At 46.3% G+C, this 20,627-nt stretch overlaps 4 pseudogenes; all 4 read right to left on the bottom strand.

Moving 5' to 3' along the window:
* Positions 1-50: 50 nt before the first annotated feature.
* Positions 51-1,236, bottom strand: LOC133052589 (mortality factor 4-like protein 1; annotated as a pseudogene).
* A 13,044-nt stretch (positions 1,237-14,280) lies between these two features.
* Positions 14,281-16,114, bottom strand: LOC133052588 (mortality factor 4-like protein 1; annotated as a pseudogene).
* Positions 16,115-16,890: 776 nt separating this feature from the next.
* On the bottom strand, positions 16,891-17,742 carry LOC133052587 (mortality factor 4-like protein 1; annotated as a pseudogene).
* A 100-nt stretch (positions 17,743-17,842) lies between these two features.
* On the bottom strand, positions 17,843-18,619 carry LOC133052586 (mortality factor 4-like protein 1; annotated as a pseudogene).
* Between the last annotated feature and the right edge of the window lie 2,008 nt (positions 18,620-20,627).

Here is a 20,627-nt window from a genome sequence, read left to right as displayed (position 1 = left end):
CTAGGTCAGGAAGATCCCCTGGAGAATGACATGGTAACCCACTCCCGGGTTCATGCCTGGATAATTCCAGGGACAGTGCAGGCTGGTGGGCTACAGTCCATGGGGAGGCAAGAGTCGCATGAGACTGTCGCGATCTGGAAGACACGCACTAGCACGGAATCCACAGTCTTCTTGACAGGAAGATGAGAGAGCTTGTTTGGGCCGGGTAATTAAGTTTTAGTCATCACCTAGCCACCGTTTGAGTTGTCGGGGATTGTGACTTTGATGGCAGTCCTGCTCGTGACTGTGTCCTCGTTTTCAAGAGTAGGATGTACCCTAGACCGTCTCTTGGGAGGAGGCTGAGGTGACTCACAGGGGCAGCCACCATCTCCAGTTCCAGGGGAGTTCTACGTTTGTTCTTTTTCGTTTTCGCTTCAATGTTTCTCTGTTGCATTGCACCAGGCTTCTTGCCAGGGGCCGCCCCTCGCATGCGTCTTCCCCTCTGCATGCCTCTGCTGACTGGCTCTTTGAAGTTCTTCTTGCTTTGCTGATTAGTACCCACATGCTTGAGGACTCTGCTTTCTGGAATGCAGTCCAAGCACTGTAATGTATGAAGTATGGCAGTTGCTTATCTTCGATGGCAACTACTAGCTACTTTGTTATCTAAAGAAGGAGCTCCACAAGCACGGCCCTGTCTCACCCTCCTGGAATTGAGGCTTCGTGTCCTGCTTCGATGCTGTGGTTGAGAGATTGGCTACTGCCACTGCCTCCTCCTCCCACCAGCCCTGACTACTGCCACCAACTCTCTACCCTACCCAGCTTGCGTCAGACTTGCCCTCAGGCATCGCCAACTCTATGTCCTGGTCCCATGTGCCTGTGTCCCAGACGGCCCAGCAACCGGACCTCAATGCTTTTGTGAGGAGCTAAATATTTAACTGGAGGCAAGAAGGTGACCGAGATGATTAATTCGGCCTTCCAAGACTCAGACCATAAAAAATCTGACCGCAGTGCTACAGGAGCTAAAGGAGACACGGGTTCGATCCCTCGGTCGGTCAGGAAGATCCACTGGAGAATGACATGGTAAACCAGCCCCGGGTTCATGCCTGAATAATTCCACGGACAGTTCAGGCGGGTGGGCTACAGTCCATGGGGAGGCAAGAGTCGCATGAGACTGTCGCGATCTGGAAGACACGCACTAGCATGGAATCCACATTCTTCTTCAAAGGAAGATGAGAGAGCTTGTTTGGGCCGGGTCATTAAGTTCAAGTCATCACCTAGCCACCGTTTGAATTGTTGGGGATCGTGACTTTGTCGGCAGTTCTGCTCATGACTTTGTCCTCGTTTTCAACAGTAGGATCTACCCGAGACCGTCTCTTGGGAGGAGGCTGAGGTGACTCTCTGGGACAGCCACTATCTCCAGTTCCAGGGGAGTTCTAAGTTTGTTCTTTTTCGTTTTCGCTTCAACGTTTCTCTGTTGCATTGCACCAGGCTTCTTGCCAGGGGCCGCCCCTCGCATGCGTCTTCCGTTCTGCATGCCTCTGCTGACTGGCTCTTTGAAGTTTTTGCTTTGCAGATTGGCATCCACACGCTTCAGGACTCTGCCTTCTGGAATCCAGTCCAAGCCCTGTAATGTATGAAGTATGTCACTTGCTTATCTTCAATGGCAACTTGTAGCTACTTCGTTTCCATTTTTTTTTTTTTATTAGTTGGAGGCTAATTACTTCACAACATTTCAGTGGGTTTTGTCATACATTGATATGAATCAGCCATGGATTTACACGTATTCCCCATCCCGATCCCCCCCTCCCACCTCCCTCTCCACCCGATTCCTCTGGGTCTTCCCAGTGCCCCAGGCCCGAGCACTTGTCTCATGCATCCCACCTGGGCTGGTGATCTGTTTCACCTTAGATAGTATACATGCTGTTCTTTTGAAACATCCCACCCTCACCTTCCCCCACAGAGTTCAAAAGTCTGTTGTGTATTTCTGTGTCTCTTTTTCTGTTTTGCATATAGGGTTATCGTTACCATCTTTCTAAATTCCATATATATGTGTTAGTATGCTTTAATGTTCTTTATCTTTCTGGCTTACTTCACTCTATATAATGGGCTCCAGTTTCATCCATCTCATTAGGACTGATTCAAATGAATTCTTTTTAATGGCTGAGTAATATTCCATGGTGTATATGTACCACAGCTTCCTTATCCATTCGTCTGCTGATGGGCATCTAGGTTGCTTCCATGTCCTGGCAATTATGAACAGTGCTGCGATGAACATTGGGGTGCACGTGTCTCTTTCAGATCTGGTTTCCTCAGTGTGTATGCCCAGAAGTGGTATTGCTGGGTCATATGGCAGTTCTATTTCCAGTTTTTTAAGAATTCTCCACACTGTTTTCCATAGCGGCTGTACTAGTTTGCATTGCCACCAACAGTGTAAGAGGGTTCCCTTTTCTCCACACCCTCTCCAGCATTTATTGCTTGTAGACTTTTGGATAGCAGCCATCCTGGCTGGCGTGTAATGGTACCTCATTGTGGTTTTGATTTGCATTTCTCTGAGAATGAGTGATGTTGCGCATCTTTTCATGTGTGTGTTAGCCATCTGTATGTCTTCTTTGGAGAAATGTCTGATTAGTTCTTTGGCCCATGTTTTGATTGGGTCTTTTATTTTTCTGGAATTGAGCTGCAGGAGTTGCTTGTATATTTTTGAGATTAATCCTTTGTCTCTTTCTTCATTTGCTATTATTTTCTCCCAATCTGAGGGCTGTCTTTTCACCTTACTTATAGTTTCCTTTGTAGTGCAAAAGCTTTTAAGTTTCATTAGGTCCCATTGGTTTAGTTTTGCTTTTATTTGCAATATTCTGGGAGGTGGGTCATAGCGGATCTTGCTGTGATTTGTGTCAGAGAGTGTTTTGCCTATGTTCTCCTCTAGGAGTTTTATAGTTTCTGGTCTTACATTTAGATCTTTAATCCAGTTTGAGTTTATTTTTGTGTATGGTGTTAGAAAGTGTTCTAGTTTCATTCTTTTACAAGTGGTTGACCAGTTTTCCCAGCACCACTTGTTGAAGAGGTTGTCTTTTTTTCCATTGTATGTCCTTGCCTCCTTTGTCAAAGATAAGGTGTCCATAGGTTCGCGGATTTATCTCTGGGCTTTCTATTCTGTTCCATTGATCTATATTTCTGTCTTTGTGCCACTACCATACTGTCTTGATGACTGTGGCTTTGTAGTAGAGTCTGAAGTCAGGCAGGTTGATTCCTCCAGTTCCATTCTTCTTTCTCAAGATTACTTTGGCTATTCGAGGTTTTTTTGTATTTCCATACAAATTGTGAAATTCTTTGGTCTAGTTCTGTGAAAAATACCGTTGGTAGCTTGATAGGGATTGCACTGAATCTATAGATTGCTCTGGGTAGAATAGCCATTTTGACAGTATTGATTCTTCCAATCCATGAACACGGTATGTTTCTCCATCTGTTTGTGTCCTCTTTGATTTCTTTCATCAGTGTTTTATAGCTTTCTATGTATAGGTCTTTTGTTTCTTTAGGTAGATGTACTCCTAAGTATCTTATTCTTTTTGTTGCAGTGGTGAATGGTATTGTTTCCTTAATTTCTCTTTCTGTTTTTTCATTGTTAGTATATAGGAATGCAAGGGATTTCTGTGTGTTAATTTTATATCCTGCAACTTTACTATATTCATTGATTAGCTCTAGTAATTTTCTGGAAGAGTCTTTAGGGTTTTCTATGTAGAGGATCATGTCATCTGCAAACAGTGAGAGTTTCACTTCTTCTTTTCCTCTCTGGATCCCTTTTATTTCTTTTTCTGCTCTGATTGCTGTGGCCAAAACTTCCAACACTATGTTGAATAGTAGTGGTGAGAGTGGGCACCCTTGTCTTGTTCCTGATTTCAGGGGAAATGCTTTCAATTTTTCACCACTGAGGGTGATACTTGCTGTGGGTTTGTCATATATAGCTTTTATTATGTTGAGGTATGTTCATTCTATTCCTGCTTTCTGGAGAGGTTTAATCATAAATGAGTGTTGAATTTTGTCAAAGGCTTTCTCTGCATCTATTGAGATAATCATACGGTTTTTATCTTTCAATTTGTTACTGTGGTGTATTACATTGATTGATTTGTGGATATTAAAGAATCCTTGCATTCCTGGGATAAAGCCCACTTGGTCATGGTGTATGATTTTTTTAATATGTTGTTGGATTCTGTTCGCTAGAATTTTGTTAAGGATTTTTGCATCTATGTTCATCAGTGATATTGGCCTGTAGTTTTCTTTTTTTGTGGCATCTTTGTCTGGTTTTGGAATTAGGGTGATGGTGGCCTCATAGAATGAGTTTGGAAGCTTACCTTCATCTGCAATTTTCTGGAAGAGTTTGAGTAAGATAGGTGTTAGCTCTTCTCTAAATTTTTGGTAGAATTCAGCTGTGAAGCCATCTGGTCCTGGGCTTTTGTTTGCTGGAAGATTTTTGATTACAGTTTCGATTTCCTTGCTTGTGATGGGTCTGTTAACATCTTCTATTTCTTCCTGGTTCAGTTTTGGAAAGTTATACTTTTCTAAGAATTTGTCCATTTCATCCAAGTTGTCCATTCTATTGGCATAGAGCTGCTGGTAGTAGTCTCTTATGATCCTTTGTATTTCAGTGTTGTCTGTTGTGATCTCTCCATTTTCATTTCTAATTTTGTTGATTTGGTTCTTCTCTCTTTGTTTCTTAATGAGTCTTGCTAATGGTTTGTCAGTTTTGTTTATTTTTTCAAAAAACCAGCTTTTAGCTTTGTTGATTTTTGCTATGGTCTCTTTAGTTTCTATTGCATTTATTTCTGCCCTGATTTTTAAGATTTCTTTCCTTCTGCTAACCCTGGGGTTCTTCATTTCTTCCTTCTCTAATTGCTTTCGGTGTAGAGTTAGGTTATTTATTTGGCTTTTTTCTTGTTTCTTGATGTAAGCGTGTAATGCTATGAACCTTCCCCTTAGCACTGCTTTTACAGTCTCCCATAGGTTTTGGGTTGTTGTGTTTTCATTTTCATTCATTTCTATACATATTTTGATTTCTTTTTTGATTTCTTCTATGATTTGTTGGTTATTCAGAAGCGTGTTATTTAGCCTCCATATGTTTGAATTTTTAACAATTTTTTTCCTGTAATTGAGATCTAATCTTACTGCACTGTGGTCAGAAAAGATGACTGGAAGGATTTCAATTTTTTTGAATTTTCCAAGACCAGATTTATGGCCCAGGATGTGATCTATTCTGGAGAAGGTTCCGTGTGCACTTGAGAAAAAGGTGAAGTTGATTGTTTTGGGGTGAAATGTCCTATAAGATATCAATTAGGTCTAGCTGGTCCATTGTGTCATTTAAGGTTTGTGTTTCCTTGTTAATTTTCTGTTTAGTTGATCTATCCATTGTTGTGAGTGGGGTATTAAAGTCTCCCACTATTATTGTGTTACTATTAATTTCCTCTTTCATACTCGTTAGTGTTTGCCGTACATATTGCGGTGCTCCTATGTTGGGTGCATATATATTTATAATTGTTATATCTTCTTCTTGGATTGATCCTTTGATCATTATGTAGTGTCCTTCTTTGTCTCTTTTCACCTCCTTTATTTGAAAGTCTATTTTATCTGATATGAGTATTGCGACTCCTGCTTTCTTTTGGTCTCCGTTTGCGTGAAATACTTTCTTCCAGCCCTTCACTTTTAGTCTGTATGTGTCTCTTGTTTTGAGGTGGGTCTCTTGTAGACAGCATATATAGGGGTCTTGTTTTTGTATCCATTCAGCCAATCTTTGTCTTTTGGTTGGGGCATTCAACCCATTTCCATTTAAGGTAATTATTGATAGGTGTGGTCCCGTTGCCATTTACTTTGTTGTTTTGGGTTCACCTTTATACAGTCTTTCTGCATTTCCTGTCTAGATAAGATCCTTTAGCATTTGTTGAAGAGCTGGTTTGGTGGTGCTGAATTCTCTCAGCTTTTGCTTGTCTGTAAAGCTTTTGAATTCTCCTTCATATCTGAATGAGATCCTTGCTGGGTACAGTAATCTGGGTTGTAGGTTATTCTCTTTCATTACTTTCAGTACGTCCTGCCATTCCCTTCTGGCCTGGAGGGTTTCTATTGATAGATCAGCTGTTATCCTTATGGGAATCCCTTTGTGTGTTATTTGTTGTTTCTTCCTTGCTGCTTGTAATATTTGTTCTTTGTGTTTGATCTTTGTTAATTTGATTAATATGTGTCTTGGGGTGTTTCGCCTTGGGTTTATCCTGTTTGGGACTCTCTGGGTTTCTTGGACTTGGGTGGCTATTTCCTTCCCAATTTTAGAGAAGTTTTAAGCTATTATCTCCTCGAGTATTTTCTCATGGCCTTTCTTTTTGTCTTCTTCTTCTGGGACTCCTATGATTCGATTGTTGGGGGCATTTCACATTGTCCCAGAGGTCCCTGAGGTTGTCCTCATTTCTTTTGATCCTTTTTTCTTTTTTCCTCTCTGCTTCATTTATTTCCATCATTTTATCTTCTACCTCACTTATCCTATCTTCTGCCTCCGTTATTCTACTCTTCGTTCCCTCCAAAGTGTTTTTGATCTCATTCATTGCATTATTCATTTTTAATTGACTCTTTTTTATTTCTTCTGGGTCTTTATTAAACATTTCTTGCATCTTTTCAATCTTTGTCTCCGGGCTATTTATCTGTAACTCCATTTTGTTTTCAAGACTTTGGATCAATTTTATCATCATTATTCTAAATTATTTTTTAGGTAGATTCCCTATCTCCTCCTCTGTTGTTTGACTTGGTGGGCATTTTTCATGTTCCTTTACCTGTTGGATATTTCTTTGCCTTTTCATCTTGTTTAGATTGCTGTGTCTGGAGTGGGCTTTCTGTATTCTGGAGGTCTGTGGTTCCTTTTTATTGTGGAGGATTTACCCCCAATGGGTGGGGTTAGACAATTGGCTTGTCAAGGTTTCCTGGTTAGGGAAGCTTGCGTCAGTGTTCTGGTGCATGGAACTTGATTTCTTCTCTTTGGAGAGCAATGGAGTGCCCAGTAATGAGTTTTGAGTTGGGTCTATGTGTTAGGTGTGACCTTGGGCAGCCTGTATGTTGACGTTCAGGGCTATGTTCCTGCATTGCTGGAGAATTTGCGTGGTATGTCTTGCTCTAAACTTATTGGCTCTTGGGTGGTGGTTGGTTTCAGTGTAGGTATGGAGGCTTTTGGACGGTCACTTATTACTTAAAGTTCCATGTAGTCAGGAGTTTTCTGGTGTTCTCAGGTTTTGGGCTTAAGTCTCCTGCCTCTGGATTTCAGTTTTATTCTTCCTGTAGTCTCAGGACTTCTCCAACTATACAGCACTGATAATAAAACTTCTAGGTTAATGGCGAAAAGATTCTCCCCCGTTAGGGACACCCAGAGAGGTTCACAGAGTTACATGAAGAAGAGGAGAGGGAGGAGGGAGATAGAGATGAGCAGGAGGAGAAAAAGGGGGACTCAAGAGGAGAGAGACAGATCTACGCAATTGTCTGTTCCCAGAGTGTTCTCCGTAGCCCACACACCGACCAAGATTCACAGAATTGGATTGGGAAGAGAAGGGGAAAGGAGGAAATAGAGGTGATCTGAGGTAGAAAACAGAGAGTCAAGATTGGGAGAGAATAATCAACACAGTCCTGAATAAAAATGGGAACTGAATTTCGGTTTAAAAATAGGGCTTTTCTTTTTTTTTTTGTAAGGTTATAGTGTATTGAAAATGAAAATTAAGGAGTAGTAGAGGAGTACTACAGGACTTCAAAAGAAACAAGAGAAAAAAAAATAGAAAATAGAAGAGAAAAAGGAAAGAAAAAAAAAACAAGAAAAAAAAGAAAGAAAAAAAAGTTTTTTCCCCTAATTAAAAAAATCGTAAAAATCTATAAAAATGAAAGTTAAGGAGTAATGGGGGAGTAATAGGGAATTTTAAAGGAAAATAAAAGAGAAAAAATAAAAAAGAAAAAATATTAAAAAAAAAAAAAGGTAAAAATACATCTAGGAATTTCTCTGGAGCTGTTGCCGTCAGTGTGGGTTCGGCTCAGTTTCAGATAGCTCCTCGAGCCAGCTTACACTTCTCGATATCTACAGGCCCCTTCCGGTGTAGTCGGTGTTTTATACAGGGATTTTAATCTGTTGCACCGGTCCGTTCTGAAGCGGTTCCCTTTGTTTATTTGGCTTCTGTTTGCCAGTCTCTTCAGAGCCTCATTTCTGCCCTGACACAGGCGGGCGGAGGTGGACTCTTATTCAGGTAGCTAGTTCCGTCGCTGTGCGGGGAGGGGCTGGCGCTGCAGGGAGGGGCTGGTGCTGATTTCTCCGTCTGCGCTGCTCAGGCTCCCAGCCGCTCCATATGGAGCGCGCCCCGCACTGCGCGCGGTTCCAGCCCTCGGGTGTTCCACAAAAGCGCGGAGCAAACAGCTGTGCCTGCTCTCTGTGCCTTCCCCGTCAGAGCGGTCCAGGCAGCCAGCGGCTTGATGGGCGCACTCTCCCCAGGTGTGGCGCGCCCACTTCCTTCCGCGGACCCAGTCTCAGTTTCTGCTGGCGCCAGTCGGGTGCGTGCGACTTCTGCGCTCCGCGTCCCTAGCCCCAGTCCCCACCCTCGCCGGTTGGGTGCCTGCGCCCTATGTCTCGCCACAACCTTGCCCTCCACCCTGCCTCCTGCCTCCGGCGGGGCTGGGCCAGTCCGCAGCCTGCGAGCTCTTCTCTGGACTTTCTCGGTTCATTTATTCTGCGAACGGCCAGCAGTGTGTTTGGGCCGGTTAGTTTTCTCTCTCTCTTTTGCTCTCCCACAGTTCAGGTTGGCAACTCACAGAAGCTCCCTCCGATAGTCCTCAGGGCACTCAGGCCCGGACCCTACCCCAAGCAGTGCCGCCTAAGACTCCCTTCCCGGACGTATATCCGTCCTTAGCTCTTTTGTTTCGCTTTTTATCTTTTATAATTTGTCCTACCTACTTTCGAAGACAATGGGCTGCTTTTCTGGGCACCTGATGACCTCAGCTAGCGATCAGAAGTTGTTTTGTGAAGTTTTCTCTGTCTTCAGTTATTCTTTCGATGAATTTGGAGGAGAGAAAGTGGTCTGCCCGTCCTACTCCTGCACCATCTTGGCTCCTCCCCACAAAGGTTCTACTTCGTTTCCTGGAAAAGGAGGTCACCAAACATGGCACTGCCTCACCTGCTTGGAATTGAGGTTTCGGGTCCTGCTTCGGTGCTGTGGATGAGAGATTGGCTACTGCCACCGCTGCCTCCTCCCACCAACCCTGACTACTGCCACCAATTCTCTACCCCACCCAGCAGTGAGTCAGACTTGCCCTCAGGCATCGCCAACTCTATTTCCTGGTTCCCTGTGCCTGCGTCCCAGACGGCCCAGCTCCCGAACATCAATGCTTTTTTGAGGAGCTAAATATTTAACTGGAGGCAAGAAGGTGACCGAGATGATTAATTCGGCCTTCCAAGACTCAGGCCATAAAAAATCTGACCGCAGTGCTACAGGAGCTACTGGACACACGGGTTTGATCCCTAGGTCAGGAAGATCCGCTGGAGAATGACATGGTAACCCACTCCCGGGTTCATGCCTGGATAATTTCAGGAACAGTGCAGGCAGGTGGGCTTCAGTCCATGGGGAGGCAAGAGTCGCATGAGACTGTCGCGATCTGGAAGACACGCACTAGCACGCAATCCACATTCTTCTTGATAGGAAGATGAGAGAGCTTGTTTGGGCCGGGTAGTTAAGTTTTAGTCATCACCTAGCCACCGATTGAGTTGTCGGGGATCGTAAATTGATGGCAATCCTGCTCATGACTGTGTCCTCGTTTTCAAGAATAGGATGTACGCTAGACCACCTCTTGAGAGGAGGCTGAGGTGACTCACGGGGGCAGCCACCATCTCCAGTTCTAGGGGAGTTCTAAGTTTGTTCTTTTTCGTTTTCAGTTCGATGTTTCTCTGTTCCATTGCACCAGGCTTCTTGCCAGGGGCCGCCCCTCGCATGCGTCTTCCCCTCTGCATGCCTCTGCTGACTGGCTCGTTGAAGTTCTTCTTGCTTTGCTAATTGGTATGCACATGCTTCAGGACTCTGTTTTCTGGAATGAAGTCCAAGCACTGTAATATATGAAGTATGGCACTTGCTTATCTTCAATGGCAACTACTAGCTTCTTCGTTTTCTAAAGAAGGAGCTCCACAAGCACGGCACTGTCTCACCCTCCTGAAATTGAGGCTTCGGTTCCTGCTTCGATGCTGTGGTTGAGAGATTGGCTACTGCCACTGCCGCCTCCTCCCACCAGCCCTGACTACTGCCACCAACTCTCTACCCCACCCAGCTGTGCGTCAGACTTGCCCTCAGGCATCGCCAACTCTACGTCCTGGTCCCAATGCACCTGCGTCTGCAGACGCCCCGCAACCGGACCTCAATTATTTTTTGAGGAGCTAAATATTTAACTGGAGGCCAGAAGTTGACCGGGACGATTAATTTGGCCTTCCAAGTCTCAGACCATAGAAAACCTCACCGCAGTGCTACAGCAGCTACAGGAGACATGGGCTCGATCCCTAGGTCAAGAAGATCCCCTGGAGAAAGGCATGGTAACCCACTCCCGGATTCATGCCTGGATAATTCCACAGAGAGAGCACGCTGGTGGGCTTCAGTCCATGGGGAGGCAAGAGTCGCATGAGACTGTCGCGATCTGGAAGAGACGCACTAGCACGCAATCCACATTGTTCTTGACAGGAAGATGAGAGAGCTTGTTTGGGCCGGGTAATTAAGTTTTAGTCATCACCTAGCCACCGATTGAGTTGTCGGGGATCGTGAATTGATGGCAATCCTGCTCATGACTGTGTCCTCGTTTTCAAGAGTAGGTTGTACCCTAGACCGTCTCTTGGGAGGAGGCTGAGGTGACTCACGGGGGCAGCCACCATCTCCAGTTCCAGGGGAGTTCTACGTTTGTTCTTTCTCGTTTTCACTTCAATGTTTCTCTATTGCATTGCACCAGGCTTCTTGCCGGGGGCCGCCCCTCGCATGCGTCTTCCCCTCTGCATGCCTCTGCTGACTGGCTCTTTGAAGTTCTTCTTGCTTTGCTGATTAGTACCCACATGCTTGAGGACTCTGCTTTCTGGAATGCAGTCCAAGCACTGTAATGTATGAAGTATGGCAGTTGCTTATCATCGAAGGCAACTACTAGCTACTTCTTTATCTAAAGAAGGAGATACACAAGCACGGCACTGTCTCACCCTCCTGGAATTGAGGCTTCGTGTCCTGCTTCGATGCTGTGGTTGAGAGATTGGCTACTGCCACTGCCGCCTCTTCCCACCAGCCCTGACTACTGCCACCAACTCTCTACCCTACCCAGCTTGCGTCAGACTTGCCCTCAGGCTTATTGCCAACTCTATGTCCTGGTGCCATGTACATGCGTCCACAGATGGCCCAGCAACCGGTCCTCAATGCTTTTTTGAGGAGCTAAATATTTAACTGGAGGCAAGAAGGTGACCGAGACGATTAATTTGGCCTTCCAAGACTCAGACCATAAAAAATCTGACCGCAGTGCTACAGAAGCTACTGGACACACGGGTTTGATCCCTAGGTCAGGAAGATCCGCTGGAGAATGACATGGTAACCCACTCCCGGGTTCATGCCTGGGTAATTCCAGGACCAGTGCAGGCTGGTGGGCTACAGTCCATGGGGAGGCAAGAGTCGCATGAGACTGTCGTGATCTGGAAGACACGCACTAGCTCGGAATCCACATTGTTCTTGACAGGAAGATGAGAGAGCTTGTTTGGGCCGGGTAATTAAGTTTTAGTCATCACCTAGCCACCGTTTGAGTTGTCGGGGAATGTGACTTTGATGGCAGTCCTGCTCATGACTGTGTCCTCGTTTTCAAGAGTAGGATGTACCCTAGACCGTCTCTTGGGAGGAGGCTGAGGTGACTCACGAGGGCAGCCACCATCTCCATTTCCGGGGAGCTCTACGTTTGTTCTTTTTCATTTTCAGTTCGATGTTTCTCTGTTGCATTGCACCAGGCTTCTTGCCAGGGGCCGCCCCTCGCATGCATCTTCCCCTCTGCATGCCCCTGTTGACTGGCTCTTTGAAGTTTTCTTTGTTTCTGCAATTTGGTATCCACATGCTTGAGGACTCTGCTTTTCTGGAATCCAGGCCAACACTGTAAAGTATGAAGTATGGCACTTCCTTATCTTTGGTGGCAACTTCTAGCTACTTCATTTCATAAAGAAGCAGCTCCACAAGCATGGCACTGTCTCACCCACTTGGAACTGAGGCCTCGGGTCCTGCTTCAGTGCTGTGGATGAGAAATTGGCTCCTGCCACCGCGGCCTCCTCCCGCCAGCCCTGCCTACTGCCACCAACTCTCTACCCCACCCAGCTGTGCGTCAGACTTGCCCTCAGGCATCGCCAACTGTACGTCCTGGTCCAAATGCACATGCCACCGCAGACGGCCCAGCAACCGGACCTCAATTCTTTTTTGAGGAGCTAAATATTTAACTGGAGGCCAGAAGTTGACCGAGACGATTAATTTGGCCTTCCAAGTCTCAGACCATAAAAATCTGACCGCAGTGCTACAGGGGCTACAGGAGACATGGGCTCGATCCCTAGGTCAAGAAGATCCCCTGGAGAAAGGAATGGTAACCCACTCCCGGATTCATGCCTGGATAATTCCATGGACATTGCACGCTGGTGGGCTACTGTCCATGGGGAGGCAAGAGTCGCATGAGACTGTCGCGATCTGGAAGTCACGCACTAGCACGGAATCCACATTCTTCTTGACAGGAAGGAATGCAGTCCAAGCACTGTAATGTATGAAGTATGGCAGTTGCTTATCTTCGATGGCAACTACTAGCTACTTCGTTATCTAAAGAAGGAACCCCACAAGCACGGCACTGTCTCACCCTCCTGGAATTGAGGCTTCGGGTCCTGCTTCGATGCTGTGGTTGAGAGATTGGCTACTGCCACTACCGGCTCCTCCCACCAGCCCTGACTACTGCCACCAACTCTCTACCCCACCCAGCTGTGCGTCAGACTTGCCCTCAGGCATTGCCAACTCTACGTCCTGGTCCCAATGCACCTGCGTCTGCAGACGGCCCAGCAACCGGACCTCAATTATTTTTTGAGGAGCTAAATATTTAACTGGAGTCAAGAAGGTGACCGAGACGATTAATTCGGCCTTCCAAGACTCAGACCATAAAAAATCTGACCGCAGTGCTACAGGAGCTACTGGACACACGGGTTTGATCCCTAGGTCAGGAAGATCCCCTGGAGAATGACATGGTAACCCACTCCCGGGTTTATGCCTGGATAATTTCAGGAACAGTGCAGGCAGGTGGGCTTCAGTCCATGGGGAGGCAAGAGTCGCATGAGACTGTCGCGATCTGGAAGACACGCACTAGCACGGAATCCACAGTCTTCTTGACAGGAAGATGAGAGAGCTTGTTTGGGCCGGGTACTTATCTTCTAGTCATCACCTAGCCACCGTTTGAGTACTTCGGGGATCGTGATTTTGATGTCACCTCTGCTCATGAACGTTTCCTCATTTTCAACAGTTGGAATTACTCGAGACCTACTATTGGGAGGAGGCTGAGGTGACTCACGGGGGCAGCCATCATCTCCAGTTCCAGGGGAGTTCTAAGTTTGTTGTTTTTCGTTTTCACTTCAATGTTTCTCTGTTGCGTTGCACCAGGCTTCTTGCCAGGGGCCGCCCCTCGCATGCGTCTTCCCCTCTGCATGCCTCTGCTGACTGTCTCTTTGAAGTTCTTGCTTTGCAGATTGGTATGCACATGCTTGAGGACTCTGCTTTCTGGAATCCAGTCTAAGCACTGTAATGTATGAACTATGCCACTTGCTTATCTTCGATGGCAACTTCTGGCTACTTCGTTTCCTAAAGAAGGAGCTCCACAAGCACGACATTGTCTGACACTCTTGGAATTGAGGCTTCGTGTCCTGCTTTGGTGCTGTGGATGAGAGATTGGCTACTGCCACTGCCGCCTCTTCCCACCAGCCCTGACTACTGCCACCAACTCTCTACCCTACCCAACTTGCGTCAGACTTGCCCTCAGGCATCGCCAACTCTATGTCCTGGTCCCCTGTGCCTGCGTCCCAGACGGCCCAGCACCCGAACCTCAATGCTTTTTTGAGGAGCTAAATATTTAACTGGAGGCAAGAAGGTGACCGAGATGATTAATTCGGCCTTCCAAGACTCAGGCCATAAAAAATCTGACCACAGTGCTACAGGAGCTACTGGACACACGGGTTTGATCTCTAGGTCAGGAAGATCCACTGGAGAATGACATGGTAACCCACTCCCGGGTTCATGCCTGGATAATTCCAGGACCAGTGCAGGCTGGTGGGCTACAGTCCATGGGGAGGCAAGAGTCGCATGAGACTGTCGCGATCTGGAAGACACGCACTAACACGGAATCCACATTCTTCTTGATAGGAAGATGAGAGAGCTTGTTTGGGCCTGGTAATTAAGTTTTAGTCATCACCTAGCCACCGATTGAGTTGTCGGGGATCGTGAATTGATGGCAATCCTGCTCATGGCTGTGTCCTCGTTCTCAAGAGTAGGATTTACCCTAGACCGTCTCTTGGGAGGAGGCTGAGGTGACTCACAGGGGCAGCCACCATCTCCAGTTCTAGGGGAGTTCTAAGTTTGTTCTTTTTCGTTTTCAGTTCGATGATTCTCTGTTCCATTGCACCAGGCTTCTTGCCAGGGGCCGCCCCTCGCATGCGTCTTCTCCTCTGCATGCCTCTGCTGACTGGCTCTTTGAAGTTCTCTTTGTTTCTGCAAATTGGTATCCACATGCTTGAGGACTCTGCTTTCTGGAATCCAGTCCAACACTGTAAATTATGAAGTATGGCAATTGCTTATCTTCGATGGCAACTTCTAGCTATTTCATTTCATAAAGAAGCAGCTCCACAAGCACGGCAGTGTCTCACCCTCCTGGAATTGAGGCTTCGTGTCCTTCTTCTGTGCTGTGGATGCAAGATTGGCTACTGCCACCTCGGCGTCCTCCCGCCAGCCCTGACTACTGCCACCAACTGTCTACCCCACCCAGCTGTGCGTCAGACTTGCCCTCAGGCATCGCCAACTCTACGTCCTTGTCCCAATGCACCTGCATCCGCTGACGGCCCAGCAACCGGACCTCAATTCTTTTTTGAGGTGCTAAATGTTTAAATGGAGGCAAGAAGTTGACCGAGACGATTAATTTCGCCTTCCAAGTCTCAGACCATAAAAATCTGACCAAAGTGCTACAGGAGCTATAGGAGACACAGGCTCGATCCCTAGGTCAGGAAGATCCCCTGGAGAAAGGCATGGTAACCCACTCCCGGATTCATGCCTGGATAATTCCACGGACATTGCACGCTGGTGGGCTACAGTCCATGGGGAGGCAAGAGTCGCATGAGACTGTCGCGATCTGGAAGACGCGCACTAGCACGGAAACCATATTCTTCTTTACAGGAAGATGAGAGAGCTTGTTTGGGCCGGGTCATTAAGTTCTAGTCATCACCTAGCCACCGTTTGAGTTGTCGGGGATCATGACTTTGATGGCAGTCCTGCTCATGACTGTGTCCTCGTTTTCAAGAGTAGGATGTACCCTAGACCGTCTCTTGGGAGGAGGCTGAGGTGACTCACGGGGGCTGCCACCATCTCCAGTTCCAGGGGAGTTGTAAGTTTCTTTCTCGTTTTCACTTCAGTGTTTTTCTGTTGCGTTGCAACAGGCTTCTTGCCAGGGGCCGCCCCTTGCATGTGTCTTCCCCTCTGCATGCCTCTGCTGACTGGCTCTTTGAAGTTCTTGCTTTGCAGATTGGTATGCACATGCTTGAGGACTCTGCTTTCTGGAATGCAGTCCAAGCACTGTAATGTATGAAGTATGGCAGTTGATTATCTTGGATGGCAACTACTAGCTACTTCGTTTTCTAAAGAAGGAGCTCCACAAGCACGGCACTGTCTCACCCTCCTGAAATTGAGGCTTCGTGTCCTGCTTCGATGCTGTTGTTGAGAGATTGGCTACTGCTACTGCCGCCTCCTCCCACCAGCCCTTACTACTGCCACCAACTGTCTACCCCACCCAGCTGTGCGTCAGACTTGCCCTCAGGCATCGCCAGCTCTACGTCCTGGTCCCAATGCACATGCTTCCGCATACGGCCCAGGAACCGGAACTCATTCTTTTTGAGGAGCTAAATATTTAACTGGAGGCAAGAAGTTGACCGAAATGATTAATTTGGCCTTCCAAGTCTCAGACCATAAAAAATCTCACCGCAGTGCTTCAGGAGCTACAGAAGACACGGGCTCGATCCCTTGGTCAGGAAGATCCCCTGGAGAAAGGCATGGTAAACCACTCCCGGATTCATGCCTGGATAATTCCACGGACAGAGCACGCTGGTGGGCTACAGTCCATGGGGAGGCAAGAGCCGCATGAGACTGTCGCGATCTGGAAGACACGCACTACGACGGAATCCACATTCTTCTTCTTTTTTTTATTTAGTATTATTTTTTCAAAAGAGAACTTTCTTGGTTTTATTAGTATTCTTTTATATATTTTTTTTTATTAGTTGGAGGCTAATTACTTCACAACATTTCAGTCGGTTTTGTCATACATTGATATGAATCAGCCATAGATTTACACGTATTCCCCATCCCGATCCCCCCTCTCACCTCTCTCCCCACCCGATTCCTCTGGGTCTTCCCAGTGTACCAGGCCGGAGCACTTGTCTCATGCATCCCACCTGGGCTGGTGATCTGTTTCACCATAGATAATATACATGCTGTTCTTTCAAAACATCCCACACTCACCTTCTCCCACAGAGTTCAAAAGTCTGTTCTGTATTTCTGTGTCTCTTTTTCTGTTTTGCATATAGTGTTATTGTTACCATCTTTCTAAATTCCATATATATGTGTTAGTATGCTGTAATGTTCTTTATCTTTCTTCTTGACAGGAAGATGAGAGAGCTTGTTTGGGCCGGGTGATTAAGTTCTAGTCATCACCTAGCCACCGTTTGTGTTGTTCGGGTATTGTGACTTTGACGGCAATGCTGCTCATGAATGTTTCCTCGTTTTCAAGAGTAGGATGTACCCTAGACCGTCTCTTGGGAGGAGGCTGAGGTGACTCACGGGGGCAGCCACCATCTCCAGTTCCAGGGAAGTTCTAAGTTTGTTCTTTTTCGTTTTCACTTCAATGTTTCTCTGTTGCAGTGCACCAGGCTTCTTGCCAGGGGCCGCCCCTCGCATGCGTCTTCCCCTCTGCATGCCTCTGCTGACTGGCTCTTTGAAGTTCTTCTTGCTTTACTGATTGGTATGCACATGCTTGAGGACTCTGCTTTCTGGAATCCAGTCCAAGCATTTTAACGTATGAAGTAAGGCACTTGTTTATCTTCAATGGCAACTTGTAGCTATTTCGTTTCATAACGAAGCAACTCAAAGAAGCACGGCCCTCTCTCACCCTCCTGAATTGTGGCTTTGGGTCCTGCTTCAGCGCCCTTGATCAACAATTCGCTGCCGTCGCCCCCTCCTCTTCCCACCAGCCCTGAATACTGCCCACTTGTCTCTACCCCACCCAGCTGTGCGTCAGACTTCCCATGAGTTATAGCCAGCTCTGCATCTTGGGCCCGATGTGTTGGCGTCCCCAGACCGCCCAGCACCCGGACCTCAAGTCTTTGTTGAGGAGCTAAATATTTAATCTGAGGTAAGAAGATGACCTAGATGATTAATTTGGCCTTCCATCAGACTGTAAAGAATCTGACCTCAGTGCTACAGGAGCTACAGGAGACATGGTTTCGATCCCTGGGTCAGGAAGATCCCCTGGAGAAGGGTATGATAACCCACTCCAGGATCTTGCCTAGAGATTCCCACAGAGAGAGGAACTTGGTGGGCTACAGTCCAAGGAGAGGCAAAGAGTCGCAGGAGACTGACGTGACGTGGAACACACGCACTAGAATGGAATGCACATTCTTTTTGCTAAGAAGATGAAAGAGCTTCTTTGGGCCAGGTAATTAAGTTCCAGTCATCACCAAGCCACCGTTAGAGTCATTTGGGGATCGTTACTTTGACAGCAACCGTGCTCATGAACATTTCCTTGATTTCAACAGGATCTACTTGAGACCTTCTCTGGGGACAAAGTTGAGGTGTCTCAAGGGGGCTGCCACCACCTCCAGTTCCAGGTGCCTTGTAAGTTGGTTCGTTTTTGTTTTCACTTCATTGTTTATCTGCTGCATTGCACTAGGCTTTTTGCCAGGGGCTGCCCCTTGTATGCATCTTGGCATCTGCATGTCCCTGCTGACTGGCTCTTTGAAGTTCTCCTTGCTTCTGCAGATTGATATCCAGGTGCTTGAGGAGTCTGCTTTCTGGACCCCATTCCAAGTACTGTAACATATGAAGTAAGGCACTTGTTTATCTTCAATGGCAACTTGTAGCTACTTCGTTTCATAAAGCAGCAGCTCACACAAGCACTTCATTCTCTCACCGTCCTGAAATTGAGGCTTCAGGTCCTGCTTTGGCCCCGTTGATAAGAGATTCACTGCTGTCGCCGCCTCCTCCTCCCACCAGCCTTGACTACTGCCCCTACTCTCTACCCTACCCAGCTGTGCATCAGACTTGCCATCAGTCATCACCAACTCTGCATCCTGGGCCCGATGTGCCAATGTCTGCATTCTGCCCAGTACCCAGCCCTACAATATTTTGTTGAGGACCTAAATATTTGATCAAAATTTAGATGATGACTGAGATAATTTATTTGTCCTTGCATGTCTCAGATGATTTAGAATCTTTCTGTAACATGGAAGACCCAGGTAAGTTCCCTGGGTCGGGAAGATCCCCTGCAGAAGGGAATGTCTGCCCACTCCAGTATTCTTGCCTGGAATTCTATAACACAGATGCCCAGTGGGCTATGATCATTCAGGTCGCAAAGATTTAGACATGATGGAGTGACTGAACAGTTTTTCTTTTTCAGGTTCCTCATTCTTATGGAAATGTGCATAGTATATCTACAGCATATGAGCTTCTTTAGAGATAAAATAATTTTTACATCATCCTTGACTACCTACAAATTTATCTATCCCTTTAATCATTCTTTTCTTTCTTTTTATTTTACATAAGTGGGTTATGTGTCTCCTTTGTAAAAATATATATCTAATAGCTGAATATTAATGTTAATAGTAAAATGTTTACTGAGCACCAGGACGTGTTTCATGGGATTTTTTGGTTCCATTTTTTTCATTTTCTCCTCATAATGGTCCTGTGGTATAGTTATTGTTTCCATTTTATTTACTTAATTTTTAAAATAAATTCATTTATTTTAATTGGAGAGTAACTACTTTACAATTTTGTAGTAGTTTTATCATACATTGACATGAATCCACCATGGGTGTACATGTGTTCCCCATCCTGTAAGACTTAAAACATTTAACAGGTTTTTTAATTCACAGAAATATTCAATGGTGAACCAAAATAAAAACCCCCGTATTCTAGTTTCCTGAACCTGGGTTCTTATGTGTTAAGTCATAGTAATAGCAATGTCTATCCTGTTTTTTCTCTTACCTTGAGCCATCAGTTATGGGTTTTCCCTCCAGTACCCGTATCTTCAGTATCCCTAAAGTTGCACCTTCCCTTCAGTCTATAACTATGCCTATTTTTTTCCATTAAAATATTAAAAGAAGGTTCAAGATGGCCGAGTAGAGGGACAAGCACTCATCTCCCCCTGCGAGAGCAACAAAATTGCAACTACCTCTTGAATAGTCATTGACAGGTGGATGCTGAAACCCACCAGAAAAAGATACCACATGTCCAAAGACAAAGAAGAAGCCACAGTAAGACAGTAGGAGAGGCACAATCACATCAAATCCCATACTTGCCAGGTGAGTGACCCACAGACTGGAGATCAATACCAAAACAAGTTCTTGGCACTATTGTGAAGGTTCTGAAACCCATATCAGGCTTCCCAGCCTGGGGATCTGACAAAGGGTCAGAGAATCCCCTGGCAATCTGGCCTTGAGGGCCAGCGGACTTTGATCATAGGACTTCCAGAGGACTGAGGGAAAGAGAGACTCCAGGGCACAACCAAAAATTTTGCATGTACCAAGACCCAGAGGAGAGGAGCCGTGACCCCACAGGAGACTGGGCAAAAACTGTCTGCCAGTGTTGGAGGACCTCCTGTGGAGGCATGGGTCAGGTGTGGCTCACCACAGGGAAGGGGGCACTGAAAGTCCCGTTTGGTGTAAACCCTCTTGGAGTTTGCCATTAACCCTACCATAGAGCCCTTCAGACCCCAGGGCTGGGTCTCCTCAGGCCAAACAACTACCAGGGAAGAAGTGCAACCCCATTCATCAGCAGATAATTGGATTAAAGCTTTAGTGAGCAAGGCCCTGCCCATGAGAGCAAGACACAGTTTTTCCCATTGCCAGTCCCTCCCATCATGAAGCTTACACAAGCCTCTTAGCCTCATCCATCAGAGGGAAGATAGAAGAAGCAAGAAGAAGCACAGTCTCACAGCACCTAAAGCAAAAACCATATTACAGAAAGGTGATCATGATGAAAAAGAAAGTTATGTCCCTTTTGGCTCAGCTGGGAAAGCACCTGCCCACAGTGTGGGAGACCTGGGTTCAATTCCTGGGTTGGGAAGATCCCCTGGAGAAGGGAAAGGCTACCTACTCAAGTATTCTA

Source organism: Dama dama, chromosome X (genome assembly GCF_033118175.1).
Source record: "Dama dama isolate Ldn47 chromosome X, ASM3311817v1, whole genome shotgun sequence".
Classification (NCBI taxonomy): Eukaryota; Metazoa; Chordata; class Mammalia; order Artiodactyla; family Cervidae; genus Dama; species Dama dama.
Note: the sequence above shows the minus strand (reverse complement) of the source record. Positions and strands in the feature narration are given on the sequence as shown.